Source organism: Protopterus annectens, chromosome 5.part0 (genome assembly GCF_019279795.1).
Source record: "Protopterus annectens isolate FY-2018-M chromosome 5.part0, PAN1.0, whole genome shotgun sequence".
Lineage (NCBI taxonomy): Eukaryota > Metazoa > Chordata > Ceratodontiformes > Protopteridae > Protopterus > Protopterus annectens.
The window spans coordinates 1339604270-1339618186 of NC_056735.1; positions in this window are offsets into that span (position 1 = coordinate 1339604270).

Below are 13917 nucleotides of genomic sequence, written 5' to 3' on the forward strand. Positions count from 1 at the left end.
TAGGAGGACTATGGCTGACAAAGTTGCGGATGACTGCAAACTGGGTGCCATAGTGGATAGTACATCGGACACAGACATCCTTCAGAGGGTCTCACGGAAACTGATAGCTGGTGCCAGAGCCATGGCCTGAAGTTAAACGCAAAAAAGTGTATAGTCATACCCTTTGGGAAAAACAAGGTAACCCCAAGCTACCATATAGGTGGCAACCCACTAAGCATAGAAGAGGTTATCAGGGACCTGGGTACCCAGGTTGACAGTGGCCTCTCGTTTGACACTCACGTTGCTAAAGTGGTTCGAAAGACCTTCTACATTGCCCATCTGATCATGAAGGGATTCACATCCAGATCAAGTGAGGTCATTGTTCCCCTGTACCCTTCACTTATCAGACCAATGATCAAGTACAATGCCCCATTCGGGATGTATCTCACCCGACACCTGCAGCAATTGGAGAGACCCCAAAAGTTCCTCACCAAAAGGATAAAGGGACTCCAAAACCTGTCATATACTGCCAGACTGAAGAAACTCCAACTCTATTCAGTTGCATACCGTCTGCTCAGAGGTGACCTGTGCCTGACATACAAGGCCATGACCAACCCAGAATTAATGGACATGCTCCACCTCAAAAAATCCAATCCACCAGAACCACTAGAGCAAGTGACTTAAACCTTAGCACGGATATAAATAGGACGTGCTGGAGGGATAGATTTATCACCCAGAGACTCCCCATGCTGTGGAATAAAATCCCGGTCCATGTGAGGCAGAGCACCTCTCTGGCTCTGTTCAAGAGAAATCTTGACCGGTGGATGGGAGATCGTAGGTTTACCCCAGGAATCATCTCTGTGTCACTGCTGGACAGAGGCACAACAAACTAATGGGCACATTATTTCTAACATAAGGGGTGGCGTAAGCCACATAACTTTGGGCTAGGCTTATAAATGCCTTAGGGCAGATAGCCTAGTATAAACCTATGAACCTATGAACCTATGAACACAGCTGACATTACAGGTGTCACAGGTGCAGGTCACACACGTACACACTGCAGTGTACACCGTAGCTTTCAAGGCAGCACCATGTCGTCAGTACAGCCGTACGCAGCCTCATGGTCCCACAACAGCATGTGACATATGTCCACAGGTCTGTACAGCGGAGTACACCAGCTGTGCAGAGTACACATGTACTAACATGGATCCAACAGGTGTTATGCATTCCAATTAAACCAGTATACATGAACCTGTTTGCTCAACACATACCACGGCCCTTGCACAGTTGCGACACATGACTGCTGGTGTACAACAATGAACACACATCCGGATATGTCATACAGGTCATTGTCTGAATGTGTGCATGGTCTGCACACATGACACATACAAAGCCTTTGATGTACCACATGCATAACACTGGCGTAATCAGTGCTACACACACAAATGGAAGGTGGACCCATGTCTGTGGAATGCTCACACTACAGGGTGTAGCAGTGTTGACTGGGACTCATACCCTTGTAGTGTTCACCTGTGACAGCCGTGATATCATACCGCAGTCCATGTGTTATGTATGTCAACACACATGTCCAACAGTAGCAATGCATACAAACATGGCAACAGGAGACACATGTGACATCTGTACTGTGCATGCATCAACCATGCATGAGCATTGGCCGATGTCTGTAACATAGTTGCACCAACCTACGACATGCAGACCCATCATAGGCACCGGTATACGGTGACATACAAACAGCACGTATGGAGGTATGTGTGTACATAATGTGTTTAACCACCTGTCTAGATACATGTGTGCAGGTGGTGGCTCACAGTTGTGTCACGCACCATCCTACCCTGCCATGTGCATACAGTATGCTATGTTGCTGTTACATGACGGTGCTGACATAATGCATGCACAGCAGTCAGGTGTTAACAACTATATGCCACATGGCACCTGTAACACCTACAACCTCCCATGTGCATATATCAGCACATCTGCTGGATGCAGTGTTGGTACACATAATGCATTACATATCGCTGCATGCCTATTGCACGTATCATATGGCAGGTGTATCATTCTCAGCACTGCCATGTGTGTATGAATGTGTGTCCATGGATGCTACATATTGGGGGGAATATGTCCCAGTTGCTACACATCCCTGTACACCATAGTAGAGATCTGTACATACCTCAGTGTGGGGAGCATGAATTTGGCTGGTGCGGTGCACCCAACATGTTGGCTCTCTGTCTACACATGTGTGGTCACCAGAGTGTGTGGGTGTCTGCATGTATTTATGTCTGCTGCTCAATGTGAGGGTGTATGCTAATATACTGTGGTGAATGAACACTAACCACACATGGTGACTAACCCGTAATAATGCTGCATTGCACAACCCTGTTGATGCCATATGTGCCAGCCATACTGGCTACCTGTGCATGTCCCCTCCCTGTGACATGGTGTGTGGGTGCATAGTATTGTGAGGGTGCTGACCACACAGGCAGGGGTCCCTATCTGCACACTATGGGTGTGTGTCATAGTGGTGTACACCCCGTGATTGCGACCATGTTCCCGTACTGTTACAGGGTCCTACTGCTGCACAGCATGGCCCACAGCCGACAAGTGACACCTCAAATCATTGGCCATGCCGCTGTGTAGAACACCTGCACCATGTCACCATACCTGTAGTGTGTCCTGCTATGTATGTCACATCTCTGTCCAGTGTAGCCTGTGGCACTGACCACATGCGTCAGGTGCAGTATATGTGCAGACATGTGTGTCATGTAGTTGTCCAACAGTCAGGTCGAGGGTACATGTAGCATGCTGATATTGCCAGATGTGCCTGTGAGTAATCCACAGCTACACATGGGGGACGACAAACAGTGCTACCTGTAGCCACATGCGAGTACACCATAGGAGGGAATCAGGGTATCACAACAAACATGGTGCTACAGATGTAACTGTGACACATACCGTGAACACATCACAATGCATGCTGCACCTGCACTACATGGTATGACTGCTGCATGTCAACAGTACACAACCCATGTCACATACACATCTCTCAGTAGTCATACACAACCACTGCAACATACACATCCCACGCTATGCATACACAGGTATCACATACACCTCTCACTATCCTGTCCACCCTGTGCATCAGAATATATTTGCATAACCCTGCACCGATGGTGTGGATGACAGGGATGTGGCAGAGGCTTCATCATATGCACAGGGTGATATGTTTGCCAGGGGCAAAGGCTGCACCAATGGATGACATCATGTGTGTGTGTAAGGGCCGGTGAGTTGACTGGACATGTCTGTGAAGAATGCATGTGGATGTGGTGGAGCCCTACAGTTGTGTCTGCTGTGTGTAGGTATGTGTGTACACAGTTCTGCCATATGTGATGTCTACACGGGGTATAATTGACAGCCCCAGACAGTACAGTGAAGGTTGTACAGCTCACTGTGTCCGTCCATGGCCACGTGACCTGTGCCTGCCTGGGGTTGCACAGGCACTACCAGGTGGAGGTACAGAGTGGCTACTGTCTGATGACACATGTCTGCTGGAACCTTGTCCATGCTGGGACCGGCCAGGGCCATGTCCACGTGGCCTGCTGTGTCCTGGTGTGGATAGCGCAGCACCAGCCACACTGCTACTGCTACTGGCACTACGGGAGTGGGCATGAGAGGTGGCACACTCACGTCGACCTACACTAGGTGGTGTTGCTGGCCTACGTCCACATGGCCTACACCTCACCCCTACCAGGTGTTCCATCACAAACAGCTCACACTCGCGGATTGCCATGCCTCGGTCAAGGATTCCAACCATTTCACCTAATCGCCTATCCAGTACATTAGCAATCTGCTGTTGAGCATTTGCCAATGCCTGGATGTTGTTATTTAGGGTATGGATTGCAGCCCTCTGCAGCCTCTGCCCTTCTCGGTTCTGCCGTTCGGCACATGCTTGTGCCACCATTACAGTCTGGAACATGCGTCTGGTGATACCAGCTGCTGCACTCTGTCCTGCAGGTGCATGTCTGCCAGAGGTCCTCCTACGAGCAGCACCAGCCACATGCCTGTGTGGCACATCTGCAGTCATTACACTGGCACCATGGTGTGTAGTCACACCTTCTGTAGCCACCACACATTCCTGTTCAATGCCAATAGATGCTGACTGTCCTTCCTCTATGGGCAACGGTGATGTGGTATGTGTTGGCAGCAGAACTGTGTGCGGGGAAGAGAGGGACATAGGTGTGATGGCAAACATTGGCAGAGATTCAGCCCCTGACAACCCTGCCTGTACCTCATGCATATGTTCATCACCGCTAGTATCTGTGGGGACACTAACATCAGATGGACCACAGGAGGGTAACGCACCTACTCCACCTGTGAATGCAAAGAAATACTGTAAGGTACATTAGACATACACACACACACAGACACACACACACACACACACACAGACACACACACACACACACACACACACACACACACACACACACACACACACACACACACACACACACACACACAGACACACACACAGACACACACACACACACACACACACAGACAGACACACACACACAGACACACACAGACACACACACACACACACACACACACACACACACACACACACACACACACACACACACACACACACACACACACAGTCACACCATGCATGTCATATTTCAGATGGCATGCAGCATGCCTGCACTACAACAGAGAGCATGCAGCTCAGACATTAATAGTGTTAGTACGCATACCACCCTCGGGTGCACACTACATCAAGCAGTTGTCATATCAGTAGCCATGCACTACACACAATCATGGTAGTTTGCATGCATCACCGTGATACACCATGTGGCCCAGAACAGGTTAACAGTACACATGGCTGACGTGACCTTGACATGTAATCCGCTGACATGTGCATTAACATGCATACATGTTTGACACAATGGTGTCCTGACACATGTACAGCATCATAATGGGCTTCACATTGCAGTGTTGTGTGTACGACCTACAGATAGAATGCATGTTTAGCAAATGTGCATGTGCATGGGAGGGTAGTGTGAGCCATCTACATTGCTATACAGTGAGGAGTACAGACACTGTGCCATTGCATGGCAACATGACGCATGTATGTTGCGGTAGAATGCATAACATGTACGCATTGCATAGCCATAACTGCAACATAGTCATGCTGTTTCACAGATCGTATATGGTAGACATCAGTGACACCTCCAGTGGCTGTGCACAGGCATTTAGGTTGTCCAGTGTAACACATCAAATGTATAATTGGTCCACTACAGCTATGATTGGACTATGTGTGGACAATGTGCAACGAGGTGTATCCACATCCCAAGTACTGTGTGGCTACATGTCTCTGGCCATCACCCATGGCCATGTGTGCACATGTGTTGGACAATTGTGTGTGATGGGCATCTTTTCCACATGTCTGTGTTGTCCCATATGACATACACCCATAGATGTCAGAGTTGTCACAATCCACAGGGCTATGCAGACAACAGGTTGGATGTTTGGTATGTTGGGTTTAGGTCGTGTGATAGTGTGACAATATTGCAGACAGAACACTACATGCCTGGGACATGTCAGGTGGCATATCACAATGTGTGCACACAATGCAGGGGCATATGTCACAATGGTGACACCTGTGGGCTGCCCATATCACAGCTCACAGTGTGGTACTGTGTGCGTATCACACATGTTGTTCCAATGCATACTACATATACCTCCATTGTAGAACACCTCCACCATTGTATTCACAGCTGACCACAGATATCACAATGGCAGGTACTGTGGTTTCATGTCGGTGTATCCTTACATTTGTATATATTGCACATGGGTGGCATTTGTGTATGTATGGTGGTGCAATCTGCATATCGTGACTGGAACAAACATCAGGTGTGCAAGTTTTAACTGGCACATGGCAAATAGATCTACACTGTAGCATGCCTGATACTGACAACAGTCTCACCTGCGACGGACCTATGTCTGTGCGGCACGCCAGAGGTACCTGTATAGGGGTGACACAACAGTAGGAACATTATCCATGACTGTATGACAGCCACAGGTTGCATTGTGCATGTGAACACATTCACCTGTGTGATAGCATATGGTATGCACATGTGTGCATACACAACGTAGCATACTGTAGTATGCAGCTTGTGTGCCCAGATACCTGGCATGTGTTGTTACTTTACATGATGTACAGTGACACCTGCAACTGCATGGGATATAATACTCATATATGCAGTACTGACTTACCAGGCAACTCCAGGCTCATTGGTTGGGAGACACTCACCTCCACGATGGCAGCTAGTGTTTCTGCATGCTGTTCCCTGGGTGTCCCCAGACTGGCCAGTACCTCCTCTGTGTGTGTGTGTGTGGGGGCTGGGTTGGTGGCCCACTACCTGTTCCACCTTGTTCTCTGGCAATTGCAGTGGCATGCTGTTTTTCATGCCTATCAGGTCCGTGCAGTGTCTGCATACCTGCTGGTAGGTGCGGTTGTTGCCACCCACAACGTTCACCCTCCTGCGTAGATCCTGCCACAGGTCATCCCGCTGCTGGGCATGCTGTGGCACATGGCTGAACAGCACGTCATAGTTGTCATGGAGCACTGGAATGATGACATCATCCTCCTGGTGGCTGTATGCTGGGAGGCATGTATGTGGCATTATCTGTAAGACATAATGATGGTGACAGGTCATAGTCTCACAGATGTACTGGCATACCGCTGCACATACATTGTTATGACATCTACTACATCTGCACAGTAATCTTTGCAAAGCATCATGACACTGACACAGCTGACATGTTTGTGTCACACCTGTCACACCCGTTATGCAGTGGATATCATATCTGTGTGTCAACTCATTACAGTATACATACTCCATGTAGATGGTGTCTTGCTGTGGCCATGTGTACTTGCCTGCACCTGTGTTCTTACCTATCTGCACTTGCCTCAATGTGTCCACGGTACTACTGTTCACCTGGATGCTTTGTATATGTCACATAGCAACACAGACACAGCCTTAATGGACTTGAACAGTGACAATGCACACATATGCATGGACACCTGTACATGCATGTGTTTTGCCATAAACATCTACTCAGCACTGTATGGGTATTGAACATCCTGCCACAGCTTGCCTGTATTGCACATGTGATAGACATGGGACAATGGCTATTCAGATGACATTTGCAGGGATGGTCATCAACCATAGCATGTGAGGGCATGGTCTCCACGCTGTCACACAACAATTGTGACACCGCAAGGTGCATCAGTGCCACATTACTGATCCAGTCAGTTGATAGTGCATGTACCATGCGGCCATCACACCATGTATGACTGGGATGACATGTGCAGCCTTGATGGACAGGGTTGCATGGTATGGCAGGGGTATATCACATATATGGCACAGGGATCTGTCCAGCCTGTGGAAAACCAGTATTAAGATGGTGGCTGTCCATGACATATGTCATATAGATCAGGATATGGACACGTAGCATGTCCATCATCATGGTGTAGACAATTTCCTTCTGCAAGGTAGGCAGCATGCTGGTGCATGGTGGAGGTGTGGATTGTGCAGGCTGGTATTGCACATCCATGCATAGCCATTACCCCTTACATGTGGTATGTGCTCCAATATTGGTCACCACAGTGCCGTATATGCCCACCTGGTGATCTCCCGTGCACATGGATGGCACCCTGACCTGACATGGGTACCTCATATGGCTACCTCCTGTGCCTGGAGACATCACCATGTTGGCGGGTGAACTGCACAGCACCATCCCTTCCACAGTGACCATGATGTTGACCACAGCCTAGGTATTAATTTATGGGTACGGGGATGTTCACCTAGCGGTGACACTGCTGGTATCATCCATCAGACCGTACACATATGTCACACACCTCACCCACACAGCCCGTTCTGTATGTTGTTCACAACACTGACACAGCTATACTGCTAGGTCAGGTCCATTCCCAGCCGTACATACACAGATGCATGACATTTGTCTGTGTGGTATGGGCTACAATGACGGTGGGGTGCAACACAAACCCTGTTCGACTGTAGCTGGCGTTGATGTTCTGTGCACATGTCAACATATTAACTCTGTTCTACTGCAACCGGCACTGATGTGCTGTGCACATGTCACTCTTGCACCTTTTGTTGTTGTGTGTCTGTCAACAGGCCACTGGTGGAACACACCTGTGACATGCAAAGGTATTCGTAATCAAATATCCATGCTGTCCTGTACAGCTGTACTGCTAACATCTACAGTGCTAATGTGTCATGGACATGCACACCATACTCAGCAAGGTGATAGTGCGGTACCACCCTGAATGAATCATCACCTCTTGTGGGTTGCTATTATCCAACACCCTATCTGTATTGTATGGTCAAGCTATACACTTGTGCAGGACATGTGAGCATGCCATGCGCTACTGATTACCATTACGCCCATTGCACAACATGTCCCACAGGTACACTGGCAGTCCTACACTTCCCAGCTTGCTGAAGGTACGACAGGTGTTGTACACACATAACACACATATCCTGTAGGACATGATCGTATGTACAGGCATGTCCAAATGTCACGTACCGGTGCTACTCCTATATGATGGATATGTCGTACATGTGGCAATAGAGCAACTGTCTCATGTACACATTCAATGCTCACCTCCCAACATACAGCACTACAGCCTGTGGGGGATGCGCTTCTGCAGCCGTGCTGGGCCCATAGCTGTCAGATGTACATCATTACGTGCAGCGTACCTCATTTGGTGTTCTAACAGGTGCATGTTCATCAAGGTTCCACATTGGAACGGTCTCTCACACATTCATTGTTGTAAATGGTTTACATGCCAGCCATGGCTTAATAGATGGGAATCATAGTAATTCATTGGAATATCATATTTATACATTAGACCAGCGTATTTCAGCCATCATATGCCCTTCCTAGTTGACGCTGTTAGTCAGCCAGTTGTAGGTGTTCTACATTTTGCACATTAGTCACACGGTATGAGGGCTACTGTTACTCATTTTTGGGACAGGGGGCTGACAGCTGTGGCTGGGGGTAATGCTGTCGACAACCATGACTGCACCTGACAGTCATTTGTGGATGTGTAACATTTGCATCACACACGTCCCATCACATAGTCCCACATCATCTACAACACTGGCCACTCCTGCAAGAACAATGTATGCAATACGTCTCTATACCCACTGTAGGCACCACTGGTGGCCCCCATCATGACAGACAACATCACCAGCATATAGCCGGCAGACTCATGGGTTACAACATTCACAAAACGCCAGTCATGGATGATTCTGTTGTGAGTCACACTGCAGTTCCACACATCAGGCTACAGAAGGCATTAGTCATTTAGATGTTGCGGTCGGGTGACCACCTCTGCAACTTGACCTATGCACCCATGCCACACATCACCAGGTACGATATATCTCTCATACACCATGTTATTGTGAATGCCCTGTGATGCCACTGCACAGACCACGTGTGCAGGGACATGCAATGGGTCACCAGTGTTATAGCCCTGAGGGTGTGTGCCTAGCCATGGTGGGTATTCTGCATTGGTCTGGACACAAGAACACTGTACACTGTCCTACTGTGTCACTGCAACAGTTGCCTATGCTCCTATTGTCATTCCACAGGCATGTGGTGTCTGACCGCTATGACTGTCCAGGTCAAACACAATGCTGTGGCACACATAACTTGCACCTGTCAGCCCAGGGAGTACAGCTCACATGTACGTTTTCAGATGTTATACTGTCTGTCTTGCAGTTTCACATAACTGTCACCGGCAGGGCAGTAACTGGCAAGCATGACATGGGGTCATGTGGAACAATGCTTGCATCTTCCACTGTGATGCACGCAGGCAAGGCACACCTACTATTGCAACACTCAAACATCTCTGCAGTGACTGGGACCTGCCACTAGGCTCTGCAGAGCACACCTGCAATGACAGGTTGTAGACGGACCATACCTTTCAGGCACATACCTGGACCGGAACACCCACAGATGAGGGGTTCACACATCACACAATGTTTTGCACACATCCTGGATAGTTGCTTAGCACAATGCATCAGAGGTGCTCCATGTGCAACTAACTGTGTTTGGGACCGCTATACACATTGTAACAAGTGACAGAGTCGACATCATACACCATGGGTTACATACCTTCTGTGTTGGCATAGTGGACAGTGGGTCTCAGACAGCTACTACTGATGTGTGACTGACACTAACCCACACTTCTCTGGGATAGACACCCATGTACCAACACATGCTTGAGTCATACCCTCTGCTCAGCTGGATCAACCAATACACAACACCTCCGATACCTACACTACCCTTGGCATGAACACTACCTCCATGTGACTGGTGTGACACACATGGGGTTATCCCCTCTGGTGGATTCCAAACATATGCTACATGACCTTGCTAGCCACATCCTGGAAACACACCCATCTCAGCATACATAGTACATGTGTACTACAACAACTACTACAGACATCTGCTGACAGCAGTTGTTAACATCATGACACCCGTGCCGATGGACACTAAACATACATATGCTGACACATACCTCAGTGCACTTCAGTAGATGTACACAATTGCAGGGATCAGGCTATTCCACACAGAGCCATGGTGGTACTGACCAGATAACAGACGCCACTGTGGTGGTCATATTCCATGAACATATGATGTACAACCACAGGAGCAGGCTGTTGCACAGTGGTGTACATTCACATGTGTGGGGTGCCTCACTGGTCAGCCAGGGTGGGGCCACGAGGTCCCTCATCACATGCTCCAAGGCTAGCTACTTAAACATGACTGCCACACATTGTGGTGTGGGGCCTCAGGCATTGTGGTGGTATGTCAGTATTCTTTGGCAACATCCACATCTGCTGTCACATACAACAGTCAACCGAACATTGCAGACCAAGGTAATGTTGGCAACATGCCAGGGGATTGATTACTTGCCGACAGTACACCCTCTCACCCACTACAGGGCCACAAGCCGTACATGAACATCGTGGTGTCCCTATGGTGACATACACAGTACTGACCTACACCCTATATGTCCTGGGACACTGGCCCAATGTCACCTTCCAATGTCCCTAGCTGTAATGTTCCACCAACCTGTGGAGTACATGTCTCCCCACCAGGCCACAATATTCACTGGTAGCCTTTTGTCGGACATTGTAAAGTAAATAATGTGGGAAGAAATAGCCAGGGAATTGTTATGGCTAGGCTTGTATAGGCCCTAGGGCTAATAGCCTAGTACCAACCTATGAACCTATGAACCTATGAACCTATGAATTGTAGCCCCTGAATGCCACACAGCAGCATTTATCACACTACACACAGGTGGCACCACATTGCACGAGTGGGACTATAGTCATACACTCCTGACTGGACCATTCTGCATGGCTATGGGGCACATCATCAAGGACGTGATTCACACAGACATTGTTGGCCTCGCGTCCTTTCCTGGCACCCAGGTTGGGCTTGTGAATGCCACAGCAAGGCCCCTACACATGGTGGACACCTTTCATACAGTTGCCAGGGCAGTTGCTGATGGTACAGAGGTCCACACATCATACATTGTCCTCACATTGCCTTTCAGCACCATTCCCCAATCTGGTATTGACAGCATACACATCCACCTGCATATTGTACCCTGTGTCTCAGGATGTTATGCTATGTGGCTCATGGACAGGACACACAGTGGTGCCAGCATACCATAGTACCTACTACATGTCAGGTACATATTGCATAACACGGTCCTCAGTCATAGGGCCACTCATGTTCAGTTTATGCTTCCATGCAGAACATGCTGGCACAGAGTACCATCCCTGGCTAGCTTTCAAACACCTACATACCATGCACCATGATTGCTCCACCAGCTGATACTGACACCAACCATACGGGTGTCACTGTGACAGATACATCATATGAGTATCATGGCATCAAGCTGCATGACACAAGGTGCATGCACATCACCTTTGCATTACACCATTCACCCACTGACTATCACATGGATAGTGGTCCCCTACATACATATCACATCGTACATGGTTGCAGTACACACATATGTCGCACACACTCCTGTGGATACCGTATTCCACTGTGGCATGGATATCCTTCTTCAAGGCCACACCTATCTGTACTGGGTGTGTAGCTGGTACATAGGGAGCCATTGTACCTGTGAACTAAAGACATCTACACACAGTCAAGGGTACAACACCCCATTTAGGGTGTACCTTAAACAACAGCTACAGCTTTACATGCCACAACATTGACATGCCATGACATTTAATGAGCTCAGACAGTTTACATATGCGGCTGAACTACAGACACCACATCTGTACACATTTGCATACCACATACTCAGGGGTGACTTCTGCTGCTCTGACAGGGCCCATGTCCACCACATTATTGATGCATATACTCCTCATACATGACATATGCAGTGGCCACTGTGAGCTACATGCTCCTGGATATGTGCACACACACCACACTGCGTGGGATGTGCTTCTGTGTTACATCCCCAAACCTAACACACACCATGCTGTGGAACATAGGTCCTATGTACATCCCGCAGGGACACTCAGTAGCACTGTTCATGTGATACCTCCCTTGGTGTTTGGGTGACACATGTAGGCCTGGGATCACCGCAGCGGCTGTACTGTGCAGAGGTGCAGGTGACACCTGGCTCTGCTGTTCACAGGACACTACCCTGGAGAGGTGGCACTACTGTGTACACTGTACATGTGCTTACACATGGACTTGCCAGACTGCATAGTACCCCACTATGCACCTGTGCAGCTACTACATGTCCTTTGTGCATGGTTACTTGGTGTCCCTTCCATTTAGAGTAGCTATCATGCTACTACTATGTCCCATACCTACAGGCCATATGTATCCTGTTATTGTACATACCAATAGGCGATACCTGTGGTATACATGATATGCCTGTGATACTGTGTAGAATATCTGTCATATCTACCTAGAATACTGTACATTACACATATTTCACATAGTATCCCCTAATGCAGAGCAGACTTGCAAGGCAGGCCAACCTTACATATGTCATTAACAGTGTATGCCTATACACATGCGTGCTGTGACAGTATACATACATATACTATCCCCTGCTATGGCACGTCCTTGTTGGACATCCACTACCAGCAACAGCATGTTGTATGGCATTGTTCTGTTTAATGCCCTCCTGTAGCATCCCTTGTGGTGTCTGTGTTGTGTACATAATGTCCCACTGCTGTACACATGGTTTCTACAAGCGTTAGTATGCTCAGCAAGACATCAGTACATAACTACCTTTCACCACTTTATGAATTGCGGACAAGTTTAATTAATGAAAACCAGCATTCACATGCAGTACAACTTATTAATACAGATCATGCGTTACACAACCTTACATATCGTGTGTTCTACATACCTTGTTGGCGTTTAGTTTAGTTTCGTGTTGTTTCGTTTCGTTTAGATTAGATTCAATAGTATCTCAATGTTTGGACAGTTTGTCGGTATGAGCATACAGTTTAAATGTCTGGAGAGTGATCCTTATATACGGTTCCTGGGTTTACTGTTGGTGCTCCCTTTCATTAGTTTTTTCAAGGAATGAATTGTTCTCATCTGTCATTTGCTTGAGAGAGTCTTGAAAATGGCTTCTGTTCTCTTACTGCATTGGCACTTGTATTATCTGTCAGTTTTATAATTTCAGAGTAATTTGTGCAGATTATTTCTCCAATAAATACATAGCTTCCTTGAACAGGTTGTTGCCCAGTCAGCTCCAGTAATATATATGGTCATCGGTAGAAGGAAGCTGGCAGTTAATATTTCTTTGCCAGGATTGCTGTTTGT